Consider the following 13,094-nt stretch of genomic DNA (forward strand, 5'->3'; position numbering starts at 1 on the left):
GCCCAGAATATAACGTTGCCGTGTATCAGTTTAACTTGATGCGAAATGGTCTACAGATTTAACAATGATTTCACCTTCGATTTCAAAGAACTTTCTATTGTCAGATCAATAAATGCAATTACAGATTCTGTCCTACCAAGATTGCTTGAAAAGGGTGGCTATGTTTAAGAAGATATTGTCACCATTTTAAATTGATACATACACTGTACAGCTGACGTGATATAATTTCCAATTTAGTCTTTGTGATACTAAATCCTATTTATAAAAACCCTGTGACTTAATTACCATAAATTTTGACTTTTGAACTAATTACATGTATAGAAAACATTTTCTCAGGCAATCTTTTTTATAACCAAACGACACTAGAACATCACACTTAGTAAAGAAGTCTGTAATGTCTTGATGACAGGCAACTTCCTGGTATATTTTCTTTTACATCCGTTGTTGTAATAATTGCTTCAGTTATATGAAAATTAAGTTAGGGGTGGGGCATTAATTTCTGTCCAGATTAATTGCCTTGCTCATTTTATTTTTATATCATGGTCTTGATGTGTCGTGTTCGCAAAGTAAGATCTGCTCATTGGTACATTGTATATTGATTAGTAGTTACATATAATACTACGAGTCAAACCTAATTGTTTCATGATTGATGTTTCAAACCCATAAATTCTTTGCTTTTAATTAAATTTTGTCAGAATTGATATAATTTGCTACTGTCTTATTTTTTTTCTTCGAATTCAACAAATGAAATTCCATCAGAACGCTACAATTCCATTAGCCAGGAAAGCACCTACTATGCAGTTTACAGTTTGGCATAGTCCACTAAACCTGCTTATAATATTAGGCTTTAAAAAAATGATAATAAAAAACTAGTAATATAAGCAGGTTTAGCGGAAAAAGTTTGACTAGGACTTTTATCAACTTGAAATATTCATCCTGACAGTGTTAAAATAAAACAATGGTTTCACATATCTGGTGAATACTGGACACGTTTTGGACACAAGTTTCATATAGGTTGGTCCAAAATGAATGTCCCAAGAGAGAAGCCATATGTTTCAAGATGAAGAAAAACTAGAGTACCCGGAGAAAAACCAAAGTAACCTAAATTCTGTAAATTTGTATCTAGCAGCTGCCACATGTATTGATATACGATACTCGCAACCTGGAGGTGGAACACCATTGCTAGAATGCAGAGAAAATTTGGGAATGGGCTCGAGAGATCTGGAGAATGTCAGATTTCGATATACCGTTATCACTGTAATTGACCCAATAAGTACCCCTCATGAGCTGTTTTGTGATCTTGCCTCTAATTAAACGCACGTGCACTGTTTGAAGGTAAATCCAATGTAGCTTATATGCACTGGTTGTAGTTTACTTAGTTTCTTTTAATTTGCAAATTGATTGATCTATAGCTTACGTTTGTGAAATGTTGTTAGACGGCCAAATAGGTGTATATAATTATACTTTATATATACTTAAATATTTTATTTAGTCCATCATTTTTGCAATATAGGTAATGCCCTGGGCACTTATTGAGTCAAATACAGCATTTAGCTTCACAGAACAGCGCACAAAGAAAATTAAAATGTTCATCTCATATAATATGGTTTATTAAACCTTAACAAAAAAACAGACACCATATTTATGGCACAACAACAAAATAAAATGTAATATTGTGAATTGTTTTACATCCACTGTATAAAACAAGCCAATAATACAGTAACCACATGATGATAGACAAATACCAGCACAAACGTTTATATACGAAACAAGTTTCTGAAAACAAATGTAAATAATGACAGGTAAATGTCTCTTGATCATTATACATATAGCTTTATATGAATTTGAATATTTTGTATTCGAACTGAAACCATGCATGTACAAGATTAGTTTCAGAAAAAAAAATAGATTGCCATTATCAAATATTGATATATCAGTATCAAATGGGAATAAAAGGCATAATTACAATATTAAAACCAAACTGATGTCAAAATAACATCCATTTACAACAAACTGATTTTTTTCAGGAATGTGGGGGATAACATAAATCAGTAATTTATATACAAAAGATACGTTTGGATCCAATGTGCAAATTAATTTTTGCTAGGTTATATTATTCAAATGTTCTTCCTCCTCTATCTAAGGATATTAAATAATAAGAAAAAATGGTACATATCTTCAAAAAATTAGTGCAGGAAAAAATGCAAATTATCCATTTCTCATGGAGTGATCAAAAACATTCATATATTTTAACTCTCAAGACTGATTACGAGAATATTGAAACATGCAGTCTAATCCTGTGGTGGCGTTGGTGGTGGGGATGGAGTCGAGCTATCGTCTTTTAGGAAAGGAGGAAAGATATCGACATTCATGGTTTCATTGGTCACTGAAGAACTGAAGTTGGGTACTGCTGCTGTTGAATTCATGTTTGTTGGAGTGCCTTACCACATCATTGGATACTTATATGGCACTGGTTGTACTGGTATATTCCCTGCCAGTGAGTCTATGGATAGTTAGGATACATCATTGGGGATTGCACCGGAGAATATGTCGGTTGAGGACTACTGAAATCCAAAGTGGGAAGTGTACGAGCAGAAGCATCAGATTTTGGAATCATTATCATCTACGGGTAGTTTATATTTGGTTGACAACATTTTTTCGCGAGTTTTCATTCAATTCGTCAATACATCTGCACCGATTGTTTTGATATTTTCAGTAATTTCCCATTTGTGGCTAGTTTAATGAATCTTTTTTTATAAATTTTTTTTTAAATGCTGATTTCCATCTTTTCCTTTGTATTTTAATGCGAATGCTGTCTGCAATCTCGGTTTCATCATTTTAAAGCAATTTGTTGTTTTTGTCTGCAAAATGTTATAATATTTTATAAGTTTTAGAACTTTAATTGATTATTTGCAAAATATAAAAACAATGAAACACATATTCGACAATTTCATGTTGTCAATTTAACATATTTCACGTACCTCTTGGATCTCGGCCTTATGCTCCCGATGTTTAGCCAATAGTCCACAGGTAGAAAACCCTTCACATTTGTCAAATGCGCATGACTGCCCACCACGATTCCACGTGATTTTGTTACCTTTTCTGTGGCACTTATCACAGAGTCTTGGTTAAAACACCACCAGGAACAGGGAGAGGCTCCAGTGTGTCCGTACAGCAAATCATGTCTTTTAAATCATTCTTCTTTTTGACAAGTAGGATCGTGAGAGATTCTCTCTCATCTTTCAATCGCGAGAGTTCATTTTCCATATAAGATGACTTGGAACTCGGGTCTTCAGACACCTGAGACTAGTTAGGCCTATCGGAGTTCGTACTGTCAGAAACATGGCTTTGAAAGTCTAATCTTTTCGGTCTTTTCGAAGTTAGCTCAGAGCTTGAAAAACTTTCGGCTGATTCCCGCGACTCCTCTAGGATTTTGGCTTTACTTTCAGGCGTCTGTAATTTTATTATTCTGTCGCATAACATGCGCTTATACACTTCAGATAAATTCATATTCTTCACTTCAGTTGGTCTCAAAGACAGTAAAGGCGATTCACTTGTTACAGCATGTTTGAATAATTCTTCTTTAAAAACTATAAGCCTGGATCAATAGACTTGATAAACTCCTCGCCTAGACTGACACCTGCCATGTTGTTTCGTTCGCCTAAAAAGTTCTAAATATAGTCCGAGTACACACCGAAAAACTACTGCAGCTGTGCGACAACTACTACACAATATTCATCAACAGTTAGGCAGTCTCGACAGTAAAGTAGATCACGCAAACACTGTCAAAAGCGACCAAATCGGGGAATCTTCCGAATTTCCTTTCAAACTGTGGTTCTTATTACCTCTTTGGCGTTCGCCTAAAAAGTTCTTAAAACATCCAACACATTTAACAGTTTAACAGCTACGCAACCTGATTTGCACAATCAGCCATATCGTTTCTTCCGTGAAGTACAATAAAGGTTTGAAAAAAATGTTGCTATATGTTAAAAAAAAATTGCTTCTGTGTTGTGGGGAAATTAAATTGCCTCCTGAAAGCTGACAAAAAGAGAATTGTGCTGACCATTAACTAAAGGGATACACTTTTATAGTAACAGTAGCACATGCATGCACAGTTTTGCCTTTAAGAAGGACTTAACTCTCTGCCATTCCTGATAGCAACAGTTATATATAGAAAACTTACATTTATCACACAAGTGCAGTCTTAGTCTGTCGAAACGTTTGGTTGGATCTTCAAAATTTCTGTATCTAAGGATTGAAAAGGTTTCATCCATCTTAATTGGAAGTCCCTCAACAAGTGAACCATCAGGAAAAAAACCAGTTACATCTGATCGCCTGATTTAAACTTCTTACGAAATAATCTGTTCTGTTGGACAAACTTCTCATATGCTGCCAGTCTAATTTCTTCTGATGTATATGTTGTTGTCGAAAAGGGGCCAACGACAACAAAACCTCCACACGAAGATAAACTAGTTGCACTGATTCTACAAAATCTTCCTGTTTTGAAATGTCTGTGGCCGACGGTCATCTGTAATAATACAAATATGTTGTAAGAAGCTTAAACCATACTTTTGATCAACGAATATTTCATTATAAATCGATATCTACCAACCTCAATGATTTTTGTTGTTGAGTAATACTAACCAAAGTTGTGCTGCATTCTCGAGGAGATGTAGTTGTCCTTTTTTGTTTCCTTGCTGACGTCGATCGTTGGACCGTAATGTAAGCTGTCGTTTATAAGATTCAAATACGCCATATCTTGAATTCTCTTGCACTGAAAAAATATTTAAATGATAGTGGGTCTAGCATGAGTGTGTAATATGAAATTCATTAAACGAGTTCAATAACTAATATACCACGAGCCTTTAGGAGAGTAGCATATCGAATTATTATTAGTTTAATATATTTTATATAGTTTAATATATTTTATATAACAGTGTTCTGTATGACACTAAATACATGTTGTTATTAGATAAGGGAGATAACTCCTATAGCTATATTATCAATATATTCTAAATCTAGGTCATATTATTGATTTAGGTTATAGAACTTTCTAGAATAATATCATGGATAAACATACATGTTTGTAAACATGTTGATTATAAGTAGGGATCTAGAATGATCTGTTTCCAGAAAGTTCTGTGTGTTTATTTATTTACTGTTTTTAGTTAGATATTTCTAGAAGTAGAAGGTTCTCCAATACTCATAAATAAGGGTTTAGCTATATATACTCCAGCTGTCCAAGGCTTATCAGAACTGTAATGAGTCATGTAATTAGACATATCAAGAATTGTACAGCGCCATATAAGATTCTATTGGACTTTATCTGTGGTTTATTATCAACACTTTGTGTGGATTTATTCATATTGCCTGGAACTTTACAAATCATCTGTGGACATTCATTTGTGATATTTGTTAATTTGAAACCTGGAAGGATCAAGGATTAAACCAGGACATTCGCATACAGATAAGTAACACTTTAAATCATCTTATTACCACCACCAATTACTTTAGATATTGTAAACCATCTCTGTATAATATTGTATATATAATTAAATTTCGTTTTGAATTTAGCTGCTGGTTTCTCATTTCTGTTATTCATTCATGTAACAATAGTCACGAGTGAAAGATTTTTTATCACATAATAAAGCGTTAATGAAAATATACATAAAGCATGGAATTTATTTTCTATATTAAAGTGGCGAGATCAGGTTTTTGGAACGTTTACGTCCATTGCAACAACCGCGTGACGTCATATTCAAAAATTAAACGAGGTTACATGAACATAAAGCCAATAGTAATGCGAAAGTAGAATCAGTTGTAATAATTCTATTTCCCTTCGTGTATGCATAAAATTACAAAAGATAAAGAAGCATGGCCACTTGATATGCTGAATTATGATATAAACTTTTGTTGGGTTACATATATATGCATAATGATGTCACGTTATTGATGACGTCATCCAGTTAGTTGGTCGTTTATAGTAAGCATTACCTCCTGAAATGCTCATAAATGGACGAAAGCGCTTGCAATATATATTTTTTTTTCAAATATTTCTTATATATTTTCACATCTTTAAGTCTCATACTATTTATACGATATATATATTATTATGTATTCCAGAGCTTGGTGGACAGGAAATGCAGTCATCCATGTTGACAAATGCATTATTGCCTTTACTGTGTCTGACCTACACAAGCAATATTTCTTCACGTGAATTTCACGTGAACCAAGGCAAAAAAGTGAAATTCACGTGAATATTCATGTGAATTTAAAGTGAAGAAGTTATGTCGGTATTGAAATGATAAGTTTTAAAGTTTTAAAAAGCACTGATTAACAATTTATTTTGAATCACTTTCAAATGTCAAAGGTTGAATGCTGAAAGTCTCGTCTTTTCCATTGATGGCATTTGAAGCACTTGCATCACTTAGTACTCATCCCATAACTTGCTAAAACAGTTTCAATTTGTGTAGGTCTTTCAACTCTTCAGGATATTTGCCTGGGCCAGTTTGTTTTCCGTAAAATCAAAATAAGAAATAAGAATAAAATTGGTGTATGTAAAGCTGCAGCTGTATTGCTCACCTGGATATTACATGATTTACATTCATTATGGCAGAGCATATGGGAATGGCAAATAATACACTGAAAAATGCCAATTGCATATTCGTCTTTGTATAATAACAGAGTTAGCTCCCTTGTCGGTAGGTACCCATTGTGACATCATTATTTTGTGGGTATAGTTCACATATTGTTATCTTTGAAAAGTATGACATTGGTAACGACTGCAAACAGATGACGTCACAATCAATTCCTAACTTTGTTTGTTTGTTTGATTAATGAACGTCCTATTAACATGAATATATAACAGTCTTACAAAACACGCACCTCGCACAAACATACATGCAACACACCGCATACATGGGAGGCCGTCCTTACATGACCCTGGCTGTTCATAAGACGTTAATTAATAAAACGAATAAACCAACCTCTAAACAATAGAACAGCCAATCCTTAAACACTATCTTTTGTTTTGATGCGGTCAAGGTATACGCGTATCACATCTTCACGCATGGTCGCACACTCCTACAGATATACGGAGTGAAGCATATGTGTGCACATGTGGTTACGTAATGATATATGATCTTTGAACTATTTCTCTCGCTAACCCAGCCCCTTACCTCTCCTAGCACCAGCTGTAGATGAATATGTATGTCTTATCGCAGTATGAATTTGTGTGTGTTAGTCTATAAATATGTATGAGAATAATGTTAAATTAATGGAGGAAAGAACTCATGTTTTAAAAAGGAATATAAATTAAGTTATATAATATTCTGGCTATATTTACATGTTACACTGATTATGTGTGTGTTAGTCTATAAATATGTATGAGAATAATGTTAAATTAATGGAGGAAAGTACTCATGTTTTAAAAAGGAATATAAGTTAAGTTATATATTATTCTGGCTATATTTGCATGTTACACTATAATCAGAAACTCATAATGTATAACATGTGTTGAGACTATATATAACATTATTTTTATGTTTTACGTGTGTACATGTATGTTTGGATAAAATCAGGAAAATATATGAAAAAAAATATCATATATAGTGAAAAAAAACCGCCTTGAAATAAAAGTATAATAATAAAATGTTAAAAATCAGGCACCGACGGTGAGATTTGAGAGATCAGCACTTACCACGACACTACACAGAACTTAATTGAGACGGCTAACATTTGTTAAATAATGAAATACAGTTCACAGTAAAATGTTATCAACTTCAACTGATATTGAATGCTGCTGAATAAACTTACAGAATGATCCTTAACTACCTTATATTGTTTCTGGGTGCAAACTATTTCTATAGGTACCTCAAATGTGTGGTTATTCTTCAAAACACCAACCTGGTGTTTTTTTTTAACTCAGCTGGCCCGAAGGGCCGGTGAGCTTATGTCATGGCGCGGCGTCCGTCGTCCGTCCGTCCGTCCGTCCGTCCGTCAACATTTCCTTTAAATCGCTACTAGTCATAGAGTTCTGCATGGATTGTAACCAAATTTGGCCACAAACATCCTTGGGGGAGGAGGAACAGAACTTGTATAAATTTTGACTCTGTCCCCCCCCCCCCGGGGGGCAGGAGGGGCGGGGCCCAATAGGGGAAATAGAGGTAAATCCTATAAATCGCTACTTGTCCTAGAGTTCTGCATGGATTGTAACCAAATTTGACCACAAACATCCTTGGGGGAGGGGAATCAGAACTTGTATAAATTCTGGCTCTGGTCCCCCAGGGGCAGGAGGGGCGGGGCCCAATAGGGGTAATAGAGGTCAATCCTTTAAATCGCTACTTGTCCTAGAGTTCGGCATGGATTGTAACCAAAATTAGCCACAAACATCCTTGGAGGAAGGGGAACAGAACTTGTGTAAATTTTGACTCTGGTCCCCCGGGGGCAGGAGGGGCGGGGCCCAATATGGGTAATAGAGGTAAATCCTTTAAATCGCTACTAGTCATAGAGTTTTGAATGGAATGTAACCAAATTTGGCCACAAACATCCTTGGGGGAGGGGGAACAGACCTTGTATAAATTTTGGCTCTGACCCCCCGGGGGCAGGAAGGGCGAGGCCAAATAGGGGAAATAGAGGTAAATCCTTTAAATCTCTACTTGTCCTAGAGCTCTACATGAATTGTAACCAAATTTGGCCACAAACATCCTTGGGGGAAGGGGAACAGAACTTGTATAAATTTTGGCTCTGTTCCCCTGGGGCAGGAGGGGCGGGGCCCAATAGGGGAAATAGAGGTAAATCCTTTAAATCTCTACTTGTCCTAGAGCTCTACATGAATTGTAACCAAATTTGGCCACAAACATCCTTCTGGGAAGGGGGAACAGCAACTTGTATAAATTTTGGCTCTGATCCCCCAGTTAATTGGGGCAGGAGGGGCGGGGCCCAATAGGGGAAATAGAGGTAAATCCTTTAAATCGCTACTAGTCATAGAGTTCTGAATGGAATGTAAACAAATTTGGCCACAAACATCCTTTGGGGAAGGGGAACAGAACTTGTATAAATTTTGGCTCTGGTCCCCCCCCCCCGGGGGCAGGAGGGGCGGGGCCCAATAGGGGAAATAGAGGTAAATCCTATAAATCGCTACTTGTCCTAGAGTTCTGCATGGATTGTAACCAAATTTGACCACAAACATCCTTGGGGGAGGGAATCAGAACTTGTATAAATTCTGGCTCTGGTCCCCCAGGGGCAGGAGGGGCGGGGCCCAATAGGGGTAATAGAGGTCAATCCTTTAAATCGCTACTTGTCCTAGAGTTCGGCATGGATTGTAACCAAAATTAGCCACAAACATCCTTGGAGGAAGGGGAACAGAACTTGTGTAAATTTTGACTCTGGTCCCCCGGGGGCAGGAGGGGCGGGGCCCAATATGGGTAATAGAGGTAAATCCTTTAAATCGCTACTAGTCATAGAGTTTTGAATGGAATGTAACCAAATTTGGCCACAAACATCCTTGGGGGAGGGGGAACAGACCTTGTATAAATTTTGGCTCTGACCCCCCGGGGGCAGGAAGGGCGAGGCCAAATAGGGGAAATAGAGGTAAATCCTTTAAATCTCTACTTGTCCTAGAGCTCTACATGAATTGTAACCAAATTTGGCCACAAACATCCTTGGGGGAAGGGGAACAGAACTTGTATAAATTTTGGCTCTGTTCCCCAGGGGCAGGAGGGGCGGGGCCCAATAGGGGAAATAGAGGTAAATCCTTTAAATCTCTACTTGTCCTAGAGCTCTACATGAATTGTAACCAAATTTGGCCACAAACATCCTTCTGGGAAGGGGAACAGAACTTGTATAAATTTTGGCTCTGATCCCCCAGGGGCAGGAGGGGCGGGGCCCAATAGGGGAAATAGAGGTAAATCCTTTAAATCGCTACTAGTCATAGAGTTCTGAATGGAATGTAAACAAATTTGGCCACAAACATCCTTTGGGGAAGGGGAACAGAACTTGTATAAATTTTGGCTCTGGTCCCCCCCCCCGGGGGCAGGAGGGGCGGGGCCCAATAGGGGAAATAGAGGTAAATCCTATAAATCGCTACTTGTCCTAGAGTTCTGCATGGATTGTAACCAAATTTGACCACAAACATCCTTGGGGGAGGGGAATCAGAACTTGTATAAATTTTGGCTCTGGTCCCCCAGGGGCAGGAGGGGCGGGGCCCAATAGGGGTAATAGAGGTCAATCCTTTAAATCGCTACTTGTCCTAGAGTTCGGCATGGATTGTAACCAAAATTAGCCACAAACATCCTTGGAGGAAGGGGAACAGAACTTGTGTAAAATTTTGACTCTGGTCCCCCGGGGGCAGGAGGGGCGGGGCCCAATATGGGTAATAGAGGTAAATCCTTTAAATCTCTACTTGTCCTAGAGCTCTACATGAATTGTAACCAAATTTGGCCACAAACATCCTTGGGGGAAGGGGAACAGAACTTGTATAAATTTTGACTCTGGCCCACCGAGGGCAGGACGGGTGGGGCCCAATAGGGGAAATAGAGGTAAATCCTATAAATCACTTCTTGTCCTAGAGTTTTGCTTGGATTGTGACCAAATTTGGCCATAAACATCCTTGGGGGAAGGGGAACAGAACTTGTATAAATTTTGGCTCTGACCCCCTGGGGGCGGGAGGGGTGGGGCCCAATAGGGGATTTAGAGGTTTTTAATATTAAAATTCCTTCAGAAAAGAAACAAGGAACCTGTATTCAGAACATTACTTGGCATTACAAACCAGGTGAGCGATACAGGCCCTCTGGGCCTCTTGGTTTTTTTTTTTTTTTTTTTTTTTTTGGGGGGGGGGGGTTAAAAAGCTAGTTCAAGCAAACTTCCGGAACTGCGTTAACATAAATCCGGTAAAACCATATCCGGTCTTTTACCAATGGTTTTACCATCGATAATTGGTTTTGCCGATAAAAACTAATCCACGTGTTTATATCAGGCTGTAATTGTCACAATCTGATTGAAATACAGATCCTTATTATCACTACGTTTAATATGAGCAATCTGATTAAAATACAGATCCTTATTATCACTACGTTTAATATGAGGATCTGACGACATCCCATTAGGGGTCATGTTAAACGTAGTGATAATAAGGATCTGTATTTTAATCAGATTGCATGTACATGAAGCCCTCACCAGATTTTTTGAATAGTTTGAATAGGCATGTTTGCATCATATATTAAAAAAAATGCCGCCGGTGATGAGAATCGAAGGATCAGAAGATCTGTACGTTCACACTAAGACATATTCCTGCTTATTTATATATACAGTGAATTTTTTTATAAGAAAAGATAACAGTGTTATTTTAATCATTTATCTTTAATAGCAAATATTTGATGATGCATGATTTAGTATTTACTAATAGGAAAAAAATCTTTTGTAGATGTAATGTGCATGTAGCTGTTGTTTCGACATGAAGAAAAGTGAAAAAAAAATTATAAGATCACATTGATCACAAATCACAAAGTTTTTTGTTGTTCTTTAATAACCTGGTGTACGATAATCTTTGTTTGTTTGTTATTTTATTGATTTTTTTTTTGCCGAAATGCTCGAACATCGGCGAAGACACCCCTCAGGGCGATGGGTTGGATCTCGCAGAGAGGATGCAGGCCCGTACGTGTTAGTTGATACGGAGGAAATACCAGTTTTTATTTCATAACATTACAATGGAAAATCAAAGTTATGTTATGAGAAAATGTACAACAGTATCTTTTTTTATATTATATCTTTTGATCGAGCCTACTGCATCTTAAAATTGTAAAATCACGTAAACTTGTATGTTGGTCCTGACACCTCGTGGGCAGGAGGGGCGGGGCCTTATAGGGGAAATAGAGGTAAATCTTATAAATTGCTACTTGTCCTTTGAGGAAGGGAAGGGAAGGGAAGGGAACAGTACTTGTATAAATTTTGGCTCTGACCCCCCGGGGGTAGGAGGGGCGGGGCCCAATAGGGGAAATAGAGGCAAAATATTTAAATTGCTACTAGTCATAGAGTTTTGCATGGATTGTAACCAAATTTAGCCAGAAACAACCTTTGGGGAAGGGGAACAGAGTATGTGTAAGTTTTGGCTTTGACCCCCCAGGGATAGGAGGGGCGGGGCCCAATAGAGAAAATAGAGGCAAAATATTTAAAATGCTACTAGTCCTAGATTTCTGCATGGATTGTAAGCAAATTTAGTCAGAAACAACCTTGGGGGATGTGGAATAGAGGGTGTATAAATTATTGGCTCTGATAATTGGGTAAATAGAGATAAGTCCTTAAAATCGCTACTTGTCTTAGAGTTATGCATGGGTTGTAACCAAATTTAGCCAGAAACATCCTTAGGGGAATTGAAACATAGTTTGTACAAATTTTGGCTTTGACCTCTTGAGCGGAAAGAATGGGTCCCGGTAGGGAAATTAGAGGTAAATCTTAAATTCCTAAAGAAAAGAAAAGTGATCCTGAACACTATTTTGCGTTACATTACCAGGTTAGCGATATAATTATTTCAATTATTTTCTTCGTCATCTTTAGTTGTGATTTTATTTATGTGATGTCACATTTAATTCAAAATATCTATTTGTGATTACAAAATGAAATATCTATGTTGCTTGTTAAAATTTAAAAAAAAATGGACCATTAAGTGACTTAACACTGAACCTTCAGCACATGGTGCCATGTCTCAGCCATCTGAGCTACACAAACTTCATACCTTAACATATTCTGACACCAATTCATACGCAGTCTGAATGATATTGAATTAAAATATTTTATCAGTCACATTTGTCTCATGTTTCGGTACTAGCGCATCGGAGGACCACCTTTAGGAATAGTATTAAAGGTGCATTTTACTACGCTGAATAAAATGAACCATAGTAAAAATTGGTCCTCTGATGCGCTCTATGTAAACAATTGCATTTTAGTAAAAGTCACAAATCGCACGATGATGCATATTTGTGGTCATTTAATGAATTATCTACTGCAGTTGAAAAATTACTTTATCCCAAGTCAAATCATTTATAGATCAGATGTGAAGTATATGTATTTAGAACCTTCATATTGTGATATATATTTTT

The 13,094-nt window shown here is 36.9% G+C and overlaps 1 pseudogene; it reads right to left on the reverse strand.

Moving 5' to 3' along the window:
- Positions 1–2,291: 2,291 nt before the first annotated feature.
- LOC138308013 (uncharacterized) lies at positions 2,292–5,756 on the reverse strand (annotated as a pseudogene).
- Positions 5,757–13,094: the final 7,338 nt, after the last annotated feature.

This window comes from Argopecten irradians, chromosome 14 (assembly GCF_041381155.1).
Source record: "Argopecten irradians isolate NY chromosome 14, Ai_NY, whole genome shotgun sequence".
Classification (NCBI taxonomy): Eukaryota; Metazoa; Mollusca; class Bivalvia; order Pectinida; family Pectinidae; genus Argopecten; species Argopecten irradians.